Raw genomic sequence first — 25831 nt, forward strand, 5'->3', positions numbered from 1 at the left:
AGGGCAGACTTGAGAAGCATAAAAGATAACTCTCAAGAGGTCACGGAGCTGAAAGCAGAAATACAGCAGGTTCTAAAACCAAACCAGGATCTTCGTGCTGAGAATGCCAAGCTATCATGCAGAATTGAGGAACTGGAACAATATGAACGTTCAAATAACATTGAGATAAAGGGCATTCCACTTGAAGGCGAACCACTAGTCGTTGTGAGGCAAATTGGCGAGAGGATTAAGGAAGAGCTCTCAGAGGCTGATATCGACATCTGCCACCGAGCGCCCACTACTCGACATGACGAAGGAAAGATTGTTCGGTTTGTCCGCAGAACCAAGAGGAATGCTTTTCTTAGCAAAGCAAACCAACTAGCCCAAGCAAGAGTTTTACTTGAGCATATTTCTTCTACATTGGGCCTTTTCTTTCAACAAAGCTTTCGCACCGACCCTGCCATGTTGTGCGTCAACCTGATCGCCGTCTCAGCTTGCCACTCTCGAGTGGCGCCGGTGCCATCGTTTCTGTTCTTCCTCTTGAGTCCTGGTCTTCTGCGCCTTACCATTACTAATTCAAGCATAAACTAACTAGTTCAAGCAAGAGTTTTACTTGAGCATATTTCTTCTACATTGGGCCCTTTCTTTCAACAAAGCTTTCGCACCGACCCTGCCATTTTGTGCGTCAACCTGATCGCCGTCTCAGCTTGCCAGTCTCGAGTGACGCCGATCCTGTTGTTTGTGTTCTTCTTCTTGAGCCCTGGTCTTCTGCGCCTTGCCTTTACTAATTCAAACATGAACCAACTACCCCAAGCAAGAGTTTTACTTGACTATAACCCCCCCCCCCCCCCGTACTGCGAAAATTACACACACCACGGGTTAGTAAGAACAAAGTGCAGATGTGGTGGCGTGGCTGTCTATGTTAAACAGTGCCTTGTACATGAAGTGATTCCAGAATTTTCACTTGTAACGAATGATGTAGAATGCGTAATTCTACGCTTAGAATATGTCACAGTTGTGGTTATATATCGCCCACCTACGGGAAACAAACTGACGTTCTTTGATTTCCTAGAACAGGTACTACATTTTCTGAGCCATTCATCCTCCCCCTTTTCATAATGGCTGACGTAAATATGAATATATTGTCGGACGACATACCATCCAGACAGTTTGCTGGTCTAATCAACTCGTTCATGTGCACCAACGTAACCCACGAGGCTAACGGTGCAAGCGGCTACCTTGCTTGATATATGCATAACCAATGTACATCCAACTGACTGCCTTGCGGGACTGTAATCTGCTGAGATAAGTGATCGTCTGCCTGTATTTCGTTTCGTTCCTTACGCGCATAAACGAGAGGAAGGAGGACAAAAAGCCCGGATTCGTAGTTTCCATGCAAGTGCATTGGAAAATTTCTGTGCTCTCATCCTATCAACAGACTGGTCATGTGTATCTGAAAAACAAGATCCAAATGCAGCCTACCAATTGTTCTTTCATAAAATGATTACGTGCTGCGACCAAGCGTTTCCGTTGAAATTGTGCAATCAGAGGAGTAAGAAAATACGAAAACCCTGAATAAATGCTGCTTTGCTAAAAATGATAACAAGAAAAAATAAAATGCATCCCTTGCTCGTAAAATGCAGGAGTGCGCAATTTTTGACTGATTTCAAAAAAAAAAAATAGAGAAATATAGTCAACCGTGAAATAAAGCAAGCGAAAATTAGGTACTATGAAAGGTTATTTGCTAAAATAAACAATGACCCTAGGAATGTTTGGAATGAAGTTAGAGACTTAACATCTACGAAAAGACAGAACACGGAAATAAACATAAAGACAGCCACTGGCGTGTTGACAGGCAGAGAAGCAGCAGCTGCTCTGAATGAATATTTCGTCTCCAGTACCCAGCATCCTGAGAGGGGGGCGCCCATGGCCACATCTATAGCGAATAAATTCAGTCTTACTAACTCGGTGATACTTACACCTGTTACACCTTGTGCAGCTGCAGTTGTGCAGTTGCAGTTGTGCAGCTGCTGTTTAAAGTAAAAAGAAACAACGTCTCTACTGGGTATGACGATGTGAAACCAGTACCAATGAAATATATTGCGGATATAATTGCACCTGTTGACATCATAAGCAGAATGTTTGAAAGCGATATATTTCCTGATTGTCGAAAAACAGCACGTCTGTGCCCTATTTACAGAGGAGGTGATAAACATTTAATGACAAATTTCAGGCTGATATCTGTATTACCTGTTCTATCACAGGTGTTTGAGAGTGCCCTGAATGTTAGACTACCAACATCTTTCAGTAAATATGATGTAATCAGTGACATGCAGTATGGATTCCAAAAAAAAAAATCTTGTGAAGCAGCTCTTTTTAATACCAAAAATAATATAATAATAAATATTGAAAGTAGGATGTATACATTAGGTTTATTTGTAAACTTTAGGAGGCCTTTGATTCAGTATGCTACAGTTTATTAATTAGCAAATTGGAACAGTGCTGTGTACGAGGTGTCGTATTGGAACTTTTACCACATTACTTAATCAATCACTATCAATATGCCAGTATAAATAATGATGTTTCATCTTACGCGGAAATCATAAGGGGTGTTCCACAAGGATCAATACTTGGACCTCTTCTGTTTATAATACATATTAATGATCTATATGATATCCCCGAGTCTCCCGAATTAGTTATGTATGCAGATGACGCTAACATATTCTTTAAAGCTACTAATATAACAGAGCTCGAATTGAATGTTAACAATTACCTGAAGCAACTCTCTTGCTGGCTACGAAACAGGCTACACTCTTGCTGGCACGAAACAGGCTACACTTATAGCACAACGATAGCGGCGAACACACTCGGCGATCGTCGAAAATCTGATCAGCGGGTCAAGCGCGTCGGCTTTTATAGAGCAGTCGCCGAATGTTCCAGACTAATCGTTCGGACCGCGTGCCTTCCACAAAGTTCTACACCATTCGCGTTACGCGATGAAATCAGATAACACAAGGTTCGGCGACAACAGAAAGCCGGGTAGTATCGATAACTTTCCAGAAACTGCAGGCGCGTTCCGCGCTGCGCGATTACAGTTAAAGATAAGTACACGTGTCAATACCCCCCTCTTAAAAAAGCATCGACCCGATGCTGCAAACAAACGAAGTTAATAAACAAAAGCACTCGTAGCAAAGAAAAGAACAAAAATAACGAAGTTCGTCAGCGTCCGTAAAAGGGTTTAAGGCGCACCACGTGGACCACTTCAGATCGTGCGCGGCGCCGCTGTGAATGCGAAATGCCGTCTGGCACGACCTCATAGTCCAGAGCGCCAATACGTCGGATGACCTTGTAGGGTCCGAAATAGCGTCGGAGTAGTTTCTCACTGAGTCCTCGTCGGCGTATCGGGGTCCAGACCCAAACACGGTCGCCAGGCTGGTACTCGACGAAGCGTCGTCGGAGGTTGTAGTGTCGGCTGCCGGTCCTCTGCTGGCTCTTGATTCGCAGGCGGGCGAGCTGTCGGGCTTCTTCGGCGCGCTGGAGATAGCTAGCGACGTCAACATTCTCTTCGTCAGTTACGTGCGGCAGCATGGCGTCAATCGTCGTCGTCGGGTTCCTGCCGTAAACCAGCTTAAACGGCGTGATCTGTGTTGTTTCTTCACCGCCGTGTTGTACGCAAAGGTTACGTACGGCAGGATCGCGTCCCACGTCTGGTGTTCGACGTCGACGTACATTGCTAGCATGTCGGCGAGGGTCTTGTTCAGGCGCTCCGTGAGACCATTCGTCTGCGGATGGTAGGCAGTTGTCCTCCTGTGGCTTGTCTGGCTGTACTGCAGAATGGCTTGGACGAGCTCTGCTGTAAAAGCTGTTCCTCTGTCGGTGATGATGACTTCTGGGGCACCATGTCGCAGCAGGATGTTCTCGACGAAAAATTTCGCCACTTCGGCTGCGCTGCCGGTTGGTAGAGCTTTAGTTTCAGCAAAGTGGGTGAGATAGTCCGTCACCACGACGATCCACTTATTCCCGGATGTTGATATCGGAAACGGCCCCAACAAATCCATCCCAATCTGCTGGAATGGTCGGCGAGGAGGTTCGATCGGCTGTAGTAATCCTGCTGGCCTTGTCAGTGGTGTCTTGCGTCGTTGACAGTCTCGGGCATGTCTTGACGTAACGGGCGACGTCGGCGGTCAGACGCGGCCAGTAATACCTTTCCTGTATTCTCGACAGCGTCCGGGAGAATCCGAGGTGCCCAGAGGTTGGATCGTCCTGTAGGGTGTGCAGTATTTCTGGACGCAGCGCTGACGGTACAACAAGAAGGTAGCTGGCGCGGACTGGTGAGAAGTTCTTCTTTACGAGCAGGTTGTTTTGTAGCGTGAACGACGACAACCCGCGCTTAAATGCCCTAGGAACAACGTCGGTGTTTCCTTCCAAATACTCGACGAGGCCTTTTAGCTCCGGGTCTGCTCGTTGCTGTTTAGTGAAGTCTTCCGCGCTCATTATCCCAAGGAAGGCGTCGTCGTCCTCGTCGTCTTGCGGCGGGGGATCGATGGGGGCGCGCGATAAGCAGTGGGCGTCGGAGTGTTTTCTTCCGGACTTGTATATTACCGTGACGTCATATTCTTGTAGTCTGAGGCTCCACCGCGCCAGCCGTCCTGAAGGGTCCTTTAAGTTAGCTAGCACTGACGACTTTGAATGGCCTGCCATAGAGGTAAGGGCGGAATTTAGCTATAGCCCAAATGATGGCGAGGCATTCCTTTTCAGTCGTAGAATAGTTGCTTTCCGCTTTTGACAGCGACCGGCTAGCATACGATATCACCCTTTCAAGTCCTTCTTTCCTCTGGACTAGGACGGCACCGAGGCCTAGGCTACTGGCGTGAGTGTGGATTTCGGTATCGGCGTCCTCGTCGAAGTGTGCAAGTACCGGCGGCGACTGCATGCGTCGTTTGAGTTCTTGAAATGCCTTGGCCTGCGGCGTTTCCCACTTGAACGCGACATCACATTTGGTTAAATGTGTTGGCGGCTCCGCGATGCGTGAGAAGTCCTTGACAAAGCGCCTATAGTAGGCACACATGCCAAGGAATCTGCGCACTGCCTTCTTGTCGGTTGGCTGCGGGAACTTTGCGATGGCAGCTGTCTTCTGTGGGTCGGGGCGTACTCCTGATTTGCTGATCACGTGGCCTAGGAACAAAAGCTCATCGTAAGCGAAGCGGCACTTTTCCGGCTTCAGTGTGAGTCCTGATGACTTGATGGCTTCTAACACTCTCGCAAGCCGCCTAAGGTGATCGTCGAAATTTCCGGCGAAGACAACGACGTCATCCAGGTAAACAAGGCACGTCTGCCACTTCAGTCCGGCTAACACCGTGTCCATGACGCGCTGAAACGTTGCAGGCGCCGAGCACAGTCCGAATGGCATGACCTTGAACTCGTAGAGGCCGTCTGGCGTGATGAAGGCAGTCTTTTCGCGATCTCTCTCGTCGACTTCTATTTGCCAGTAGCCAGACTTGAGGTCCATCGACGAGAAGTATTTAGCGTTGCAGAGCCGATCCAATGCGTCGCCTATCCGTGGAAGGGGGTACACATCCTTCTTCGTGATCTTGTTCAGTCGACGATAATCGACGCAGAAGCGTAGGGTTCCGTCCTTTTTCTTTACCAGGACTACAGGAGAGGCCCACGGGCTTTTCGACGGCTGGATGATGTCGTCGCGCAGCATTTCGTCGACTTGTTGCCTAATAGCTTCACGTTCTCGCGTCGAAACTCGGTAAGGGCTCTGGCGGAGTGGTCGAGCGCTCTCTTCGGTTATTATGCGATGCTTTGCAACTGGTCTTTGTCGAATCCTCGATGACGTCGAAAAGCAGTCTTTGTATCGTCGGAGAAGACTTCTGATCTGTTGCTGCTTACTCATAGGAAGACTTGGATTCACGTCGAAGTCTGGTTCGGGGACAATGCTCATCGGGGTAGATGCGGCTGAATCCGAGAGGACAAAGGCATTGCTAGTTTCCACAATTTCCTCGATGTATGCGATTGTCGTGCCCTTGTTGATGTGCTTGAACTCTTGGCTGAAGTTGGTTAGCATAACTTCCACTTGCCCTCCGTGGAGTCGAGCGATCCCTCTTGCGACGCAAATTTCACGGTCGAGCAGTCGATGTTGGTCGCCCTCGATGACGCCTTCTACATCAGCGGGTGTTTCAGTGCCGACGGAAATCATAATGCTGGCGCGCGGCGGGATGCTCACTTGATCTTCCAGCACACTCAAGGCGTGGTGACTACGACAGCTCTCCGGCGGTATCGCTTGATCTTGTGACAGCGTTATCGATTTCGACTTCAGGTCGATGACTGCGCCATGTTGGTTCAGGAAGTCCATGCCGAGAATGACGTCTCGTGAACACTGTTGGAGGACAACGGAGGTGGCAGGGTAAGTCCGGTAATGAACGGTAATTCTTGCCGTGCAGATCCCAGTCGGCGTAATCAGGTGTCCTCCAGCGGTGCGAATTTGAGGGCCTTCCCATGCAGTCTTAACTTTCCTCAACTGGGCGGCGATGGGTCCACTCATGACGGAGCAATCGGCTCCTGTGTCTACTAAGGCGGTGACTGCGTGGCCGTCGAGAAGCACGTCGAGGTCGGTGGTTCTTTGTCTTGCGTTACAGTTAGGTCTCGGCGTCGGATCACGGCTGCGTCGTGTTGAACTGAAGCTGGAACGTCGCGTCGTCAAGTCGTCTTTCGTCGGTGTAGTCTTGGCTTCCTGACTTCGTCGGGACGGCGGCGTGTCGTTATTAGGTCGTGGAGATGGTTTCTTCGTCTTCGTCGGTGGCGGAGAATCTTCGTCAATTCGACGAACAGCAACCGCACCTCCATCGGTTGCTGCTTTTAGTTTTCCGGATACGGGCTCGCTGACCGGCCCCGGGCTGGGCCAGTGTATGGTCGGCGCTGCGGCGACAGGTAGCGGCCTGGTGATGGCGAACGCGACGGTCGTCGAGAGCTTCACTGGGTAGCGGCGAGGTAGACGGCGATATCGCGAGGGCGTTCACCTCGCTGCGGGCGCGGAGCATTGACGGCGAAACCTCGCAGTCCCATCTCCCGGTATGGGCATCGGCGATACACATGGCCGGCTTCTCCGCAATCATAGCAGAGCGGACGGTGGTCGGGGGCTCGCCAAATGTCCGTCTTCCTCGCGTAGGTGCGCTGGGCGACGGGTGGGCGTGCTGGCGGCGGCGGCGGCGGATGACGGAATTGCGTCGTTGCAGGGCCCTGGCGTGGTCGCGGAGGGAGACCTTGACGGCGTGCCACGGCGGCGTAGGTCATCGCTTCTGGCTGGGGCTGCGGTAATTGAGGTTGCACCTCAGGAACCCCAAGCGATCACTGAACCTCATCTTTTACGATGTCAGCGATCGAAGCTACTTGAGGCTGCGATGAAGGCAGGACGTTGCGCAGTTCTTCGCGCACAATGGCCCTGTTGGTCTCTTGAAGGTCGTCCGAACCCAGTCCTTGGATGGCATACTGCGGCGTGTGCCCCTGGCGGTTATATTGCCGGGTGCGCATCTCCAGAGTTTTCTCGATCGTCGATGCCTCTGCAGCAAACTCAGCCACAGTCTTCGGTGGGTTACGAATAAGTCCGGCGAAAAGGTCTTGCTTGACGCCGCGCATCAGGAAGCGAACTTTTTTCTCCTCCGACATTTCCGGGTCGGCGTGCCGGAAAAGACGGGCCATCTCCTCCGTGAAGATCGCGATCGTCTCGTTTGGCAGCTGCACTCTGGTTTCTAGTAGAGCTTGGGCTCGCTCTTTTCGCACGACGCTTGTAAACGTGTGCAAGAAGCCGCTTCGGAAAAGGTCCCACGTCGTTAAGGTGGCTTCCCGATTCTCGAACCACGTTCTGGCGGCGTCTTCCAATGCGAAATAGACATGCCGCAGCTTGTCGTCGCTGTCCCAACTGTTAAACTTAGCGACCCTCTCATACGTTTCGAGCCAGGTTTCCGGGTCCTCGAATGTTGATCCGCGGAACGTTGGAGGTTCCCTGGGCTGCTGCAGCACGATGGGGGACGCTGGGGCTGCCATTGGGGTTGCTGGGGTTGCCTTGTCCACAATCTTCTTGGTCTTCTCAGGTAGAAGTCCGTGCTCCGGGGGCAGCTGTTGAAGACGGCGGCTTGCTCGATGCTCCGGGACTACGTTGGTGTTCTTTTTGCTGTCCGGGCTTGGATCACGGCTTGTCGGGGCGTCCGGTACATGAACGAAAAGCACCTCCACCAGATGTCACGTGGTGGTGACGTTGAATAACACAGTAGCAATACTGTGAACGACAAAACAAACTTTTATTGGCCGAACCTGTGCCCACAAAACAGGCTACACTTATAGCACAACGATAGCGGCGAACACGCTCGGCGATCGTCGAAAATCTGATCAGCGGGTCAAGCGCGTCGGCTTTTATAGAGCAGTCGCCGAATGTTCCAGACTAATCGTTCGGACCCGCGTGCCTTCCACGAAGTTCTACACCATTCGCGTTACGCGATGAAACCAGATAACACAAGGTTCGGCGACAACAGAAAGCCGGGTAGTATCGATAACTTTCCAGAAACTGCAGGCGCGTTCCGCGCTGCGCGATTACAGTTGTTAAGCGGCGAAATGTGGTCGCCCGATAAAGATGAGTACACGTGTCAATATGATATTTGCCCCTACTAATAAACCACGTAACTGCACTGCGACTATTCTTTTGGAAGATAGGCTGATAGAGCCGGTAAAATGTCGAAAATTTCTCCGAGCGTGGTTCCAAAAGGATTTGGCCAGGAACACGCACATCGAGAAACTTGCTATGGAACTAAGCAGAACTGTTGGTTGCTTATACAGACTGAGTACTCTGGTTGCTCGAAGGTGGAAAAGTTGATTGTACTACGCACTCTTTGATTATTCTAGATTAGCCTGCTGCATATTAATTTCGAGCACTACTTCGCAAAAAAATTCTAATAAATTGATAGTGCTGCAAAAAAGTCTTACGTGCTTTCGACGGATATTATGGCCTTGTACAAAACTTTAGAACCACAACATTTTTTTAATAAAACATTCTATGTTAAAGGCAAACCACGTGTACTATTACATGTTGCTGCAATACATTAAGCAAAACAAATCACAGTACATCTTGAATGTACCCACCAATACGCACTACAGCCTTCGACAACATAACGTGAGAACACCAAAAATAAAAACCAATTACAGAAAACAACTAGTCGGTTACCAGGCAGCTTCACATTTAAATCGCCTATGGGAACTTGAAGAGGAAATTATGGAATATTCGCATAAATCATACAAAAATTTTCTCATTCTGAACAATATCGAGTTCGTTTGATTAGAACCGCAGTATAAATTGTCAGTCTTTTGTTTCTTTTGCTTTCAATTTGTAGTTGGTCTGAAACAAAATGAATCGTACTTTGAGTATCCTGTCGGCTTCTCATATTTCTTGCAGACATGTCCTTTTTCACGAAAATAATATTCTGTCTCGCAACAATCCAGTTGATTTCTGTATGTCTGTATGATACATGTTGCTGCGTACGGCCATCGTGCCGAATTGTCATGGGAGCAGAAGCCCCTGTCAGGCCACGTGGCCTTTATCTTCTGCTTCCTTTCTGTAGTAAACAGGAGAAATAAAACAGGAGAAATAAATTCATTCATTAATTCATTCTTTCGTTCATTCAAGTTTCACGCACTTTCGGTGGCCTGCTGTCCGACTTTTTTGAAGAGATGTCTATAAGTAACTTGCGATCATGGCATCGTAGTCATCGCGTGAAGCATATTTTTCGATATAGATGTAAGCGAAGGTTTCTGTGCTGTTTGCTTTCATTGACGATAATTAGCGGTGATGTTTACCACGAATGTTTAATTTATCTAAAGTTTAGTCCAACACGAAGGTGGTGAGTTGATGTTAAAGATTACCTTGCGGGACCACTGCTCCTTGTCTCCGTAGTACACGGAACACAAAGAAGGAGGTGTTTGCTTGAGGCGTTGCTGTGCGCCATACTTGACAGCCTTTGAGAGAGTTGAGCATATTCATTGCCTCACATGGCACGTCGCATCGGGGCAGAAGTAGTAAAGTGAATTATGGGACTGTACGTGCCAAAATTGCAATTCGATTCTGAAGGACTCCATAGTAGCGGAATGCAGGATTAATTTCGACACCGCGTTGTTCTTTACCGTGTGCCCACATCTAAGTGCACAGCGTTTTTTTCCCCGCACCCGTCGATACGTGGCTGCCGCGGTTGGGATAAAATCAGTGACCTCGAGCTATGACATGGCCGCAAGGCTAACGCGGTGGGCACAGAAGTGTTGATTTGACGTGTTACCGCTTCAGTAGTATCAGCTAGACCCTACGGTGCACTTTACTGCGGCTCTGTTTCTGCACGCCCTGAATGAATTGTCCAGTGGACATATTTGCATGGTGTTTAATTTTAAGAAATAGCAGGAACATACCATACCGTGCCTTGAACTTTACCGCTGTCGTGTCATCACTTTACCTCCCCCCCCCCCCCACACATATCGTGTGGGAACTGCGAGCGAAGAGTGGCAAGGGTATTACTCGCTTCGCGATTGCGTTGGTTCTACCCATTCTCTGCCTCCTCACCCCCCTCCTCTTTACCATTCTATCTAGCTTCCCTCTGGATTAAAACAGCAAGCTGGGTGAGTTGGTAACTGAAGATGTTCCTAGGGGTGGGCAGCGCTACCCGGACGAAGGAAGACGTTAATAAAAGGTAAGCGCTGCAATTTGTGCAATGCTTTTGCGGGGAGTCATGGAAAAACATTGAGCGACGGGGGTGGGGGCGACACGATCAATTTTGTATGCACGGAAGTTGCCGACATGCTTCAGAAAGGGGAGGGGATAGTGGCGTTGACAGGGCATCTAAGGCCCGTTGTAGCGTAATCAGGACCTGCATGTGTTCCCCGAATGGAGCGCGTGGAAACCCATCCTGCATTGATTTCCTACGCACGTTTACAAACGTGCGCGTCCGCCACTTCAAATCTAACGCCACATTATTGGCGTGCTGCGACTTGGAGCCCACAAGGGGGGGAGGGAGAGGGGGTGAAATTTAATGTGTGCATACGGAGCAAGTCGGAAAATAAATATGTAGCTCAAGAAACGTTGGTGTTTGCTGAAGTTATTTTAAAGTGAAAACATACAAGCATGACGAAAGAGTAGAGAGCATTATTCAAGCGCCACTAGCGCAGGTGGCGCCATGTGCCGCAGAGCCGTTTAGCGCTTTTTGTGCCGATTTTGAAACTTTGGGCAGTGGTGGCGGAGGTCAGGGTTTCCAGGTTTGGCGATTTCTCGCAAAATTGGCGACTTTTAGAGGCCATTGGGGAGCCAAAATTGTGCTTGGCGACTTGGTTACTTTTAACGGTGATAATGGGTATCGGTAGTGTCCGAATCGCACTCACCCTGGTAGGCCCCCTCGAAAGAGCAGCTCCAAGCGCCAAATCAGGAAGGCCATGCTTTTGTGCCTTGCAAGCTTAGGAAGTATTCATGAGCTTAAAATATGTCATAGCAGTCACATCATCAGCGGGCCTTTATTAGCTAGACTTGTCCCGGGCTGTCTAGGACTGCCCCAGATGCTTTATATGCAATGCTCGTTGGCTGAAATCAACGTTTCGGGCAGTCCGTGCCTCTCAGAGACGGATAATTCAAGAGGCCCAAGCAGCTTCCTCGGAGTAACAGGAATGAACCAATATTAAAAGAAAAGCGTTTGTGTCCCTTGTACGACGGAAGGAATAAGTGGTCTACTAATATCAAACCCAGCGGCGGTTACCTCTCCAGAGAATTCTGCAAGACACGGTTCCTGGCGCTAGAAAGAACTGCAACAACAGAATACGCGTCATGGTAGCCATGACATTGCAGGTGTTGATGTCTATGCGGCTATGTGACAGCGTACCAGGGAGAGAAGTGAGTGACGCCGTACAGTTCGCGCGGGAACGTTTGAAGTGAAGCTACCGTGGTGCAAGGACGGCGTGGAGCGAGTTTATTGTACTGAAACTGGCGACACTATTTCGGCTATAAGAAAGCACGAAAGTGGGAGGCGAAAATTGTCCAAGAAAGTCAGCTGGTCATTATGGTAAATTGTCACACAATATTTTTGTTTGCCATCAGTGAAGCAGGAAAATGCAGTTTCTTTAGCTTTCTTTAATCATTATTTTCGTGTCAAAAATTCACAATTGTTGGTTTGTCGCACCGTGGAAACTTTTTTAGCTACAAATTAAAGGTTTCGTCGCAGTTCGCGACTTTTCTGGCTGCTTATCGAAAATGTTCCGCTAATGTTTCTCCCAAAGGCCTGGCAAGCCAGGCGATGTTTATTCGTGCTGCTCGTCTCATGGGTTCGCTTGCTTAAGTCATAATGCATTTCGAGTACTTTTCAGGTCATGTTTGCAAGCACGGCAGCAACAACGTCGCTTTATTACGGTTGGTTAAGTGATTTTAATATATAATTGAAGGGTTCCTACTTTGCTGTAAATAATATTTCACTATTTGAATGCGTCGGATTTTCACGTCCGTGCAGCTATCAAGGGAGCCTGTTTCAAATTGCACGTTTTTCGTAGGTTTGATAGCAGCATTTCTTTTGCTTTCGCTTCTTTGCGACGTGAATACGGCACTGGGTTTCAGGCTACGACAGGAGCTGCGTAATTGGGTTACCGACTCTACATGCAGTTGCGTCACTACATTCATAACTATCACTGTATTAAAAGGTGATCGTGTTAATAACACTTCCAGGCTGCAACTGCAGGCAAAAAATAAGCGAAATCACAAAAATTTCGCACGAAACTCGCCTCGACACCGTATGTAGGCCTTGCAAATGTTAAGAAAAAGCTGCTAATGGTCTCACATTTAGCTTATGAAAGTGTGTCCAGGCATTAAGTCAATGCAAATAATATGGACGGCGGGCAGCAAGTAAGTGCGGTCACCGAAGGTCACGGCCGCATACAGCTGAGGCCTCTGTTGTTCTACAATGATGCCAGTAAAGAGCAGAAGTTTATGATACTGTTTCAAGGGAAGCCACAATGCAGTAAAAGAAAATCCTCAGCAGCTCATAAGCATACATGTGCAACATTTCATCAAAATTGAATCTTCGTAAGAACTTTAGTACAGTGTGACTCATTTCAGTGCTCGTGTGTGTAATGTAAAAAACCTATCCGAAAGTCTTGTTGAAATTTAAATCACTTTTGCGTGTATTGTTTTGGTTGAATGCGTATGAATTATTTAAAAATTCTTTAAGTAAGATACCTTAACCTTAAGTTGACGTTCGTTCAAGTTTTACTGAATGGTTTCTGTGTTGCCCTAACCCATGTGACTATTGATATAGCTTGTCGCTTGTAGTAAATTGTCACAGATTAGTGGGAAGTCTGCATATGCAGTCTGTATATTTTTCCATTTTTGTTGCTACGAGCATACCAATCTTTCTTTCAGAGCACCTTTCTTCACTCTTTCCACTCACTCAGCCTCAATTCTCTTGTTTAATAATACGGAAGTATTAATAATTAAGACATTGATTTTTAGTGTGACAACTCAAAACATACACCACGTGTAATGTGGCTTCAGACGTGAAGCAGAAATCTATTCATGTCACCAAAACTCCATGTGGCGGTCTCTTTTGCCAGACACAACTAACCCATACGCATACAGAATAACCATGCTGAGCAAACATATGTCAAGCAGTACTCGACAGGATAAAAGTGGAGAGAATCTTCCTGCATTTAAAGACAAAAGCGCGCAATTGGAAGGGTCAGTTTGATTACTTTTAGTGAGAAGGTCATTATATTAATCCTTCTCTGCCACTGTTCGGTAAGCATAGTCGTGATAATTCACTGTGTCTCCTCTAAACAAATATAAGAAGTATCCTCTCGAAAACCGTCCCACATTCCTCACTCTTCCAACTCGTCTTCCGCATCAGTAATTGGGCTCACGGAAACGTGGATTACAATGTACCGACGACATTTTTCTTACAAAGGCCGCGTTCAATATTTTTCGCTGCCACAGGGCGAATCGCAGAGAGTGGTGTTTTGTTGGCAATATGAAGAGAATTATTATATTTACCCATTACGATTACTACCATTCTTCAGTGCGTGTGGGAGCTGTAAGAGGAAGTAGTAATGACATACATATTGGTGTTTTTTATTGCATCCCAGACATGAGCAGTATTTTTGCTGAAGAGTTCTTTCGCATTTTTAGTGAACTGTGTAACCGATTTCCAAATTGTTATGCATTAATATTTGGTGACTTTTTTTACCCATGCATTAAATGGGCAATGCTATCTGTCGTGGCGAGTGAAATAAGATCTAACTCATTTCTTCAGTCATGTTTAGCTTTTTCATTATCTCAACTCGCTACACTGGCCCTTGCTCCAGTATTCTCGAGCTCATTCTCACTGATGTTTCTGATATTTGCAGCAAAATAAGCAATTCAGAGGGTTTCTCCGATCATAACGTGATCACTGGTAACATAGTTTGTCGACCTGTCAGTAGAAAAACCATAACTAAGAAAATCAAATGCAATGACAGAGCTAACTTTGATGGAATAAACTCCGAATTACCTCTTTTCGCAGATCAGTTTTGCTTTGACTACCTGTCCCATAAAGCTGACGATAACTGGACTGCGTTGAAAAAGCTGTTTACTGACCTCATCAGTAAGTACATACCGATCATAATAATTAGGAGTAACAGTTCTACACCATGGTTTAATCAGAAACTGCGGTGCCTAAACGACAACAAAAAAAAGCGTTTGTACAGGCAAGCCAGCAACTGCAATCTCTCATCATCGTGGCTTAAATACAAGCATGAAATGCCAGGCTCTGCTTAAAACTACTCGGCGTCACTTTTTGAGCCAAGGCCTATCATCTATGCTGACTAACAGCTCTCGTAAATTTTGGCAAGTAATAAACCCAAGCAATCATCGTGATGTAACACTTACTAATCCCACAGGCACCACTGTACCAGAGTCAAGTTGTGCACAGGTATAAAACGACACACTCTCGCCTGTATTCACCCGCGAGCACTTCAATTCCCGCTCAAATATAGGCACACTTCCAGCTATCGCCATGTCGCAGATAATTGTCAGCGAGTTCGGTATCACATCGTTACTTAATAATCGTAAGGTATCACCTGCATCTAATCATGTTGGATACAAGAAGTTATTCAAAAGTACACCACAAGGCATTTTGTGGATCTTGTGCGCTCTTCTTTTGCGAACTTTGTCATCGGGCCAAATTCCTAATGAGTGGAGGACAGCCATCATCATCAGCCTGGCTACGCCCACTGCAGGGCAAAGGCATGTCCCATACTTCTCCAACTAACACGGTCATGTGCTAAATGTGGCCATGTTGTTCCTGCAAACTTCTTAATCTCATCCGCCCTCCTAGCTGTCTGCCGCCCCCTGCTACGCTTCCCTTCTCTTGGAATCCGGGGTCATATCAATTTTTACATCTGGCGGCGATCTCATCACCACTTATATACCGGCCCATTTCGCTAACTAGTACCGTCTGCAAACTACTTGAATATGTCATACATTTGGAAATCATAACATACCAAGAAAAAAGATAACATAATCCTTGAAATATCAGCACGCCTTTCGTAATGGATATTCATGTGATGGGCAGCTAGCAGTATTTACTAATGACTTGCTTTCATCGATTGATGCTGGCAACAAAATTCAAGCCATCTTCGTAGATTTTTCAAAAGCTTTTGACCGTGTATTTCACCACAGGCTACTACTAAAATTTAAATTTCTTACATTCACGCAGAAGTAACGGCATGAATAAAATATTTTTTTATTATATAGAACTCGGTTCCCAAGTATTAATAACTACAACTCCTCCTTTATTCTAATTACGTCCGGAGTTCCACGAGAGAGTGGGCTTGGCCCTTTGCTTTTTTGAGCCTATATTGATGACTTGCTTAATTGCATGTCCTCCCGAGCACGACTGTTCACCTATGATCACGTTATCTACCGTAATGTTTCTACTGACGCTGATCACGAAGCACTGCAATCAGTCCTACACACATTGAATACATGGTGTTCAGAATGTGAAAACATCCTAAATTGAACTAAATTTATTGCATGCCATTTACACGCTCCCCGTCTCACAGTCCGACGCCATCCTCTCTTGATAATAATACAGTTGAGCTTACCACCACGTATACATAACTAGGAGTCAATTTTCAATCTAATCTAACATGGAATCATCACATCAACGTCACTCTTGCATCTGCTAACCACACATTTGGAACTGACTCCGACCAGCGCCTTTACACACACAAAAAAAAATCTCGCGTATACTAATTTATTCATAACTAAAATTGAATATGCATGTGCCATCTGGGATCTGAACCAGGAATACCTCGCACATAACCTTGAATCCTTGCAAAGCCGCACCGCTCGTTTTTGTCTTTGCAGAATATTCCCCGTATCCAGTGTCACATCATAAAAAAAAAAGAACGTGCCAAATTGGATTCCCTATTACTACGGCGGAAACACGCACGCCTATCGCTCTTTCATAAACTTTATCATCACGAGCGTTTGAATGATGACTTCTTTTAGTCATCGTCTGTCATCTTCCCTCGCCGAGACCACCCTTTTAAGGTCAAACACCCGGTGTGCCACTCGTCTCTTTACGCGTAATCATTTATACCCAGAACGATACCTGACTCGAATAACCCACCATCACACATTGCTACTGAAGCTCACCCCGATAAATTTCAGCAAAAGCTGCGCACGTATATGAGAACGCGAAATTTCTTTGCAATGTGAAAATGTACATTCTTTAGTTCTTTTCTACATTGTGTTCCTTTGGTACATTTGCTATCCGTCTGCTCTTGTTTCCAATTATTCTCTTTTCAGTCCCCTTGATGTATGCTGAACTATAGGTGCTTCAATTTTCTAATTTCTTGAAAGAATGCGCTGTTTTGGTTTTATCCTAACTTTGGTTTTACTACACAGAGCAGTGTTTGTGTATATTGTCGCGTTTTTTGCATTATTTAAACGAATTGTTAAAAGAGTATGTTCGCGTGACTCCCCCCCCCCCCCATATAATACTCCCTTCCAGAGGGTCTTTAGGAGCATTTTAATGAAATAGAAAAATAAATAAATAAATAAATATTACCATCAACTACTGCACAGAACCAACAGTCTCATGCTTGAACTCTTTGTGACACAGCATGAATGCCAGCTATGGTTTCAATGGTGTGAATAGTCTCGTGCTTCACGTATAAAATATTGCTGCACTTGGAGCACATTTTAAGGAAGCTGCCTTAAATGGGACGTAGTAGTTATTTGTGGTGCTCATGGAATTGAGGCTACGTGTCATAATTTTGGGGTCGGCAACTACCTAAAAAAGCATGAAAGTGGGACGCAAAGTGTTTCGGTCAGTGCTCCCTTAATGAATGTCTCCTAGGTGCATTTATCTATATTAAAAGAATAATAATTTTAATGCACAATCTATTTTGCTCTGTTGACATCTTGTTTTAATTCGTGCAGAATAATAGAAACCATCGAGCCCTCCAATCTCTTTGTAAGCAGCTACATATATCCGTGAGGTGGGACGAAGAAGGAAGTTCTTTACCCGGGATGTCACCAACCGACTTTCTGCAAGAGAGTCCCGGTTGTCAGTAGGAGATTGCAACAAAATATTCGACGTTGAAAATCAAGCCTTTCCGGCTACCAGAAAAAGGGGGCCTCCTAATGAATCCAGGGTCCACAAGGAGATCTTGGTAGGCCAGCCATAGTTAAGCTGTAATTCCAATTGATAACTTTTGAAAGCACCAAAAATCAGTTTTGTGTGTGTGTGTGATGTGACAACGGCATAGTCTTTGCAGGCATAATTTAGGCAAAATGAGGGTTTTTAAACATTAATTACTGCAAAGATATACAGGAGAGCATCGCGAATGCCCCTTTTCTACATAAAAAGTTTAAAATTCCGTCCAAGTTATTAGCCTGTCCTTTCTCTGCGCTGTTTGCTTCATTTGAAAATCAAGTGTACTACGAGGAGAGTGTGTTGGGAGGCTAGTTGGTAAGGCATTATTTTGTGAAATTAAACTGCGCTGGGGGGGGCCACACCGAGGTAGAAGAAGACAGGACGAACGCAGACTAACTGGTTTATTGAAATCGAACAAGCTGCCTCTTCAAACTATGCGCATGCCGAAGCCAGATCATAACCGCGTGACCATGGAACACTCCCTACCCAAGAAAGCAAGCTCTTTTTTGAAAAGACACACTGACGATTCTTTGAGGCATCCAGATGGGCCATGTCTTGCTATCAAGGGAGCTTCGAAGATTTCACGTGCCCTTCGGTTTGCCGATGACATTACTGTATTCAGCAACAATGCAGACGAGTTACAACAAACGATTGAGGACCTCAACAGAGAGAGAGTAAGAGAGGGGTTGAAGATTACCATGCAGAAGACAAAGATAATGATGAATAGCCTGGCAAGGCAACATCAGGTAAATATCGCCAGTCAGCCTCTAGTCTGTGCAGGAGTGCGTCTACCTAGGCGAATTAATCACAGGGAACCCTGGTCGTGAGAAGGAAATTCATAGAACTATAAAAATCAGTTGTATCGCACACGGCAGACATTGCCAGCTCCTGACTGTAAGCTTACAATTATCATTGAAAAGGAAGGCGTAGAATCACTGCATTTTTACCAGTGCTGACATATGGGGCAGATACTTAGAGACTGACAGAGAAGATTGAGAACGATTTAAGGACCGCGCAAAGAGCGATGGAACAAAGATTGCTAGGTATAACGTTAAGAGACAGAAAGAGAGCGGTTGGGATGAGAGAGCAAATGGGTATAGAGGATATTCTGACATAAAAAGAAAGAATTGGAGCTGGCCAGGTCATGTAATGCGCCTGTTAGATAATTGTTGGACCATTAGGGTTATAGAATGGGTACCAAGAGAAGAGAAACGCAGTCGAGGACGGCAGAAGAGTAGGTGTTGCGATGAAATTAGGACATTCGTGGGCGCTAGTTGGAATCGACTGGCGCTGGACAGGGAGAATTGGAGATCGCAGGGAGAGGCCTTCGTCCTGCAGTGGACAAAAACATGATGATGATGATGATGATGACCACTCCCTGAAACAGGCCCCATCGAATGAATGGTTCATGGTTGCTAACACGACGGCTCAATATGTAGAGCACTTACATGATTAATTCACAAATACCTGAAATCACAATCACCTGAAAGAAACGTTTCGTGGTTAAGATTGAGAGCCAATCAATTGCAAGCGATGAAATGTTTCATGGTGGCCCTCAGTAGCCTTTATCGACAACAATGGGACACCCCTCAGGCAACTGTAGTAACCGACTGTCGTTAAAAGAAGGCAAGCATTGTTCGCGAAACCCATTATTTTACTAGAACTTTCAAATGAAACCATAAAGCAGTTTTTTACAGCGCCTATTGCAATGCCTAAATTATACACAAGGCACTACAGCGCAGCTTATTGTGCCTAGAAAAGGAAAATTGAAGCACTTTGGGCCTCACTACGCTTCGATCCAGGGTTGTTTAACCATACAAACGGAGAACTATTTCCTTCGTCAGTACATAATAGAGAACCTCGCAAACCTTAATAAGGAAGGTACCACAAGCGTTACATATTTCAACTGACTTTTGGCCCTCCAACGGGGAATTATATCTTCAATAGGTCTCATACTATACTGCCACTTTGTTTTTTTTCGGGCGATCGCTTTTCACCTTCTAACAAATGTTATCGCTCAGCGGGGCATGCTCCCGCACGTATGGGAAGTTTCTCAAATGTTGTCGATGTTTTTGTTTGCTGTCTGCTGTCACCGAACCTAGTGCAATCTCACTTTATGTATGCGCGACATGAAGGTATAGAACGTTCTAGAAGACACGCGGGCACCAGCGATTACTCTGGAACCTTCGATGACTTATGTATAAAAGCCGACGTGCTTGACCCGCTGATCAGATTTTCGACGATCACCGACTGTGTTCGCCGCTGTCGCCGTTCTTTGACTGTAGCCTGCTACTGAGGGCACAATTCTCCCAATAAAACGTTAGTTTCGTCATACCCAGTTTTGCTGCATTTTTCACCTTCACTACTCCGGGTGCGGGTATGGGAAGACGCTTTATTCCAGTGAAGCCAAGATTATATAACCACCGTGCAAGCGGGCGTACAACGCTATGCTTGCGCGTGTGCATGACTGTGCACAACGTCACCCCTACGTGACATCTGCTTTTCTTTTTCTTTTTGGGCTGGGCCAGTTCACAAACTTCAATAGAGTTGTGGCTTTGGGTATCTTTTTGGTGGATGACGCTCCCGTTCGCTTCTTCGCACTGGTTGCTGATTCGATTGCGCTGGTCGAGTGGTCACAGCATCTAAGGGGACAGGTGCTACCGAATCTTGCACGATCGGTGTGTGCGATGGTCTGATGTTTTCTCGTGTACACTGTATTGACGACAATCATCACTTCCGAGCACGTACGAGCGTGGGCTGTCAGCTTTCTGGAGGACTGTAGCGGGCGAACACGTTCTTGTGGGCTCATTATACACCGTGACCATGGCAACCAGTGGTAGCTATGGTAGAGGCTTGGAACCTCTGTTGTAGAAGGTGCATTGCACACGGCGGATGTCCAGAAACCGCTGTTGGACGTCTTTTGGGTGCACCGTCTGAGGCTGCAGGTGGGTAGCCGAAACAGGTAGAAACGTCCTGGTCAGTCGCCCCATGAGCCGCTGCAAAGGAGACTTTAAGCCCTGGTCACGCGGAGAGTTCCACCACGCGAGTAATGCGGCACAAAAGTAAACTGAACGAAAGGACACTTCTTTATTAATTTTTTTGCCTCCTGCACTGCTCGCTCGGCGATTTTATTTGAGCGGGGATGATATGGACTTCATCGAACATGATTTGATCCAATCTTACGGAAGAAGTCTTGAAACCGTTGGCTGCTGAACGGTGAGCCATTGTCGGTGCAGAGTCCATTTGGGAAACCGCCCATAGCAAGAGTATCCGTAAAAGCAGAAACCACTTTGCTCGCGGACGAAGATTGTGTTTTCAAAGAAAAAGGAGTACAAGTCAACGACAACCAAGTACTCATTACCGTTGTGGTAGCAAAGCTCTGCGCCAATGACTTCCCACGGTAAAGATTGCATTTCAGTGCTATGCAACGGCATAAGGGTATTTCTAGGTTTATACCGCTCGCATAATTGACAGCGTCGTGCAGTTTCTTCTATTTCGCCATTGATGCATGGCCAGAAAAGTGCGACATGTGCGCGTGCGTTCATCTTTCTTGCTCCCACGTGCACAGCATGCAAACAAGAATTTCAGCGCGCATCTTGGCAGGGATAACGATGCGGATGCTGCGTAGAGCCATGCCATGTTCCGTGTGTAGTTAATCTCGGAGGTCCCAGTAGCAGCGCAGCTCCGGAATGACATGATGTCGGGCCAACTTGTGCTTGCATATTGGCGAAGCTGCTGCGTGGTCGGGTCTTCCACCGTTTCTTGCAAAACGTGGTTCAGGCGCTTGTCTGAAACTGGAAGATTAACGATTGCGTTGACCTGGGGAAAGTGTTCTCCGTATTCGCTCAAGACTATAGAACTGGGAAAGCGGGATAACGCGTCGGCAGTAAAAATATGTTTTCCTGGCATGTATTTCCCTGTTAGGTGATATCGATGCAGGTTAAGGCACATGCGCTGAAGGCGAAGTGGGCTCTGACACAATGGTATGTTAAAAATCATCTCTAGTTGTTTGTGATCAGACTCCACTGTGACCTCCGGTTGTCCAAACAAGAAGTCTTGGAATTTTTCGCAACCGTGAACGATCGCCAGCATTTCTTTTTCTATCTGCGCGTATCTCTGTTGCGTTTTTCAGAGAAACAGCGCGATGAGTATGCCAGCGGGTGACCGTCTTTAATGATCACAGCGCCGATTCCGTTTTGACTGGCGTCTACCGATAGCTAGATAGGCTGGTCTTTGAGGTAGTACGCCAAAACTGGAGCTTTTGACAGTGCCTCACGCAGAGCTTTGAAACTAGTCTTATATTGGTCTTCCCAGACTCACGCTGGCTCATTTTTTTTAATGTTCGCGCAGCGGAGTTGTGATTTCTGTCATATGTGGAATGAAACGGGAGACAAAGGTAACCATACATAGGAACGTTTGCAGTTCTTTCTTGTTGTTTGGCGCTCCAACCTTAAGAATGTCTGCTAGCCGCTCCGAATCCAGGCGTAACCCATCACACGTGAAAGTATGTCCGAGGTATTTGACCGATTTCTGCAAAAAACGACATTTTTTTGCGATTTAACTTCAAGTTGTATTCCTAGCATCGCTGTAGCATGTTAACAAGGTAAATGTCATGCTCTTCATTTGTCCTGCCCCAGGTGAGAAAGTGGTCCATCACTAAGGCAGCGCCTTCGAGGCCTTACTCTGTGTATAGCACGCTGAAAAATCTCTGGCGTGGATGCTATTCCGAATGGCATGCGCAGAAATCTATACCAGCCATAAGCGGTACTCATTGTGCAAATTTTAGAGCTTTCTTCACCGAGCGTTATCTGCCAGAAGCCCCAAGCAGCAGCTAGCGTCGAGAAGTACTAGGCTCCCGCTAGAGAGGGTACAACGTCTTCTAAAGTAGGCGTAGGGTAGTACTCCCTTACTAGCGCTTTGTTCAATTCCGTGGGGTCTAGAGAGATGCGTACTTTCTAATTCTTCGTCACCACGACCATGTAGCTGGCTCCGTCACTTCCTGCACTACCTGCTCGGCTTCCATGCGATCTAGTTTCTTAACTTTTTCCTGAAGTGCTAGTGGAATCCTTCCTGCCGGCGTAGTCGCACCCTGGGAACCTGACTTAAGCTTCATATGGTAGATGATACGCTTCAGCTTTAACGAACTAGTTCTGCGAAAACCTGCAAGGTTGAGAGAACTAATTAATAAAGGGAAAAATAAAGAAAAAATAACGGGATTCATTTGGGTGGATCTCATTTCCCATTTATTAGTTACTTCTCTCCACCTAGCGGGTTTCCACAGAACTGTTACGCCAAAGTCTTGCCCTTCCTTCTGAGTTGTTAATAAATTCGACTTCGCCTGCCCTCTGCTTGCCGCCTGGTTAGCTGACATGGTAGAGCGGCTGCCCCGGAAAGGCGGTAGTCCCGGGTTCGAGTCCCGGACCAGGAGACTTTTTCTTCAACTGCAAAGCTTTTCTTTCCAGGAACCTGTACGGGTTTCCTTTGTAGCACTTAGCTACATTTGAATGGATGTTTGATTTTCCCTTTATTAATTACTTCTGTCCACCTTGCGGGTTTCCGGAAAGCTATTACGTCAAACTCTTGCTTTTGCTTCTGAGGCTTTGATGAATTTGACTTCACGTGCCATCTGCTAGCCGCCTGGTTAGCTCAGATGGTAGAGCCGCCGCCCCGGAGAGGCGGTGTTCCAGGTTCGAGTCCCGGGCTGGGACGAATTTTTCAACTGCGAAGCTTTTCATTCGAGGAGGTTTCCTTTGTACCACTTAGCTACGTTCGGCTGGATGTATCATTTTCCGCTTATTAACCTTTCAGCTTTCCCAAACCACCGAAAATATGTTCATAGCATTTCACGGGTTCATAGAGCTCTGGTTGCTCCCCTGAGGAAATTCTGTAGAGTATATCCAGCTGTTCAGCGACAGATGCTCTCAAAGTCAGTGGGACGTCGTCTTCGACAACAAAAGAAATCTGTTTCAAAGGAAGCATCAGTCCCGCTAACATGAAGACGGATGCAGCCTGAAGCTCCTCTCTTCATCATGATTATGATGAAAATCCATTGGCCAGGAAACTCCTGTGACCAACTGATGCCGCTATGCTCCTGGCGCTGGACCTTCTGTGGCTCGCACTATGAAATCCTACACTTAGGCAAGGCGTCAGACAGACACCATGACCCACAGCCAAAAAATTGGCTTTGCCCAATTCGCAGATTGAGTTAACCCACGTTCAAAACCGACCTATACACACAAAGTTGACACGCACTGGGATAGCGCTTGTCACTGTGTGTCTCGTTGTTTGTATATATGTTTTAGTTCGCGCTGTTAACACCTCTTGACTTAAGGTTTAAGATTTGTCGCTACATTTCTCGATCGCGTTTGCATTACCATCGGCAGCCATTGCGGGATGAGTTCTGCTGTAGTTTTTCCCTCTTGAATTTTGCGGCAACGCCTACGCTACCAGCGTTATGGGGGGAGGGGGAGGGGTCAGGCAAGAGCGCAGGATTCGCTCATTCCGCCTTAGTTCTTTGTTGGGAATGATTGCTAGGCTGCTGTCGGAACACCGAAGTTGGTCATCTTTATTTCAAGCAAGTAGCAGAAAGACAAATTGTGCAGATCCCACGCAGTGTGGGAGTCTACCGTATGCGAAGCCTTCTGTGGGTGCGTGGCTATGCAGGACTGTTTGTAGATCAGCAAAATGACACCGTGAAGACCAACGCGTTCCTGCAAATTGGGTAGTTGTGTGCGTGGATTGGTGAACGTGCGTGTCTGTGATGACTGCGCCACGACAACGACGATGCAGACGATCGTAGGATGATGAGTAGAACTTGTTGCTGGGCGAGTTGGTTGGGACCTAATGAATATATTGTTGCGCCAAACAAGGAAAATAATGACTTGGGAAGGAAGAGTACGAAACGACAGATTGAGCGCTCTGTCGCTTCGTACTCTTCCTACCCAAGTCTTTATTTTCCTTTTGCGCAACAATGTATTCATTAGATCGTAGGACAGCAGTGGTATGATTGCTACGCCAGCCGTTCGACGCGAGCTTGGACATACGACGTTTGTTTTGCGTTATTGTGGACGAGCGTAAGCGAGTGAAACGTGGATTTGTTGTATATGCGCATCGCTTCATCTTCTCCTGCCACCTATGTGGCGTCTCTGAAATATAACCGAGAACTGGCGCCACCTATGCAACGCGTCCTGTACCTGTACAGCCATGAATAAACTCATTTCCACTTCTGCATTCGACTCGGCTTGTCCTGTGTCCAACTCGCTCTAGCAACGACAACGCAGCCTTACATGGTTTCGGAGCAGTCAGAACCACCGTGCAGCTTTGGCAAACGCGTTCCTCCAATTTCACTTTGATGGGCGGACACTCGCGTATGCTGCTGCGGTCAGCACGGCATTAAAATCTCCTGCTGAATTATAATCCTCATTACTTCAGCGTAAGCGCTGTCATAGGAGCTTAGAAATAGCCGTGGGACGTAAGATAGAGCGCATAGAGCTCTGAGCTAATCAATGACTAACTTTGCATTTTCTTTGAAAGCTATCTCTATGGCTCTGAAGACCGCACTCTGTAATATAACGGATTTTGTTTTACCAAAGGCTTAAGAATAGAGAAGTAAATGTACCTACTCGTTCGATCATCACAATTGGTAATGCATCATATAGTATAACCGTCACATCAAACGTAGGGCAAAGAAGGAAACGCGCACCTGCAGGCCAGTGATACATTATTCAGATGACGATTGCTACGAACGTGGGCGGAAATCACCATGCGAACTTACGAACAAATTTTGGCGCAAGAAAAATCTGACAAAAACAGCACATTCACAAAGCTAAAGCTCTTCGTAAGATCATCAAGCTTGTGATGCCCCCCGCTTCAAAGACGAGCGCTGTAGTCGAAAAAATCCTTATATGAAATGGCAGCACAGGTGCGAACTTCAGTAATTCCGCCAATAGTAAGCGTAAGTCGATTGACAAAACTTAAGCAGCCGTCGCAGATGAAGACTTAAGAAGAAATTTCTAGGATAGGGTGTAGCGTCTTACGAACATAATTATGTCTATCTGCGCGTTGTAATGCCTTGTTGTGGCTGATCGGCCAAAGGCCTCAATTAATAGTCGAGGATGGCCCGTTGTGATTTGTCCTCTCAAAGGGCA

At 46.6% G+C, this 25831-nt stretch overlaps 1 long non-coding RNA gene across 1 annotated transcript in view; it reads left to right on the top strand.

The window, feature by feature from the left end:
* The window catches only part of LOC129384516 (uncharacterized), a 48105-nt gene that overhangs the window by 244 nt on the left and 22030 nt on the right, over positions 1 to 25831 (top strand). The window contains exon 2 of the long non-coding RNA XR_008612230.1: positions 10604 to 10703. This is a non-coding gene — a long non-coding RNA (uncharacterized lncRNA). The remainder of the gene's footprint in view (positions 1 to 10603; positions 10704 to 25831) is intronic.

The sequence above is a fragment of the Dermacentor andersoni genome, chromosome 5 (genome assembly GCF_023375885.2).
Source record: "Dermacentor andersoni chromosome 5, qqDerAnde1_hic_scaffold, whole genome shotgun sequence".
Classification (NCBI taxonomy): Eukaryota; Metazoa; Arthropoda; class Arachnida; order Ixodida; family Ixodidae; genus Dermacentor; species Dermacentor andersoni.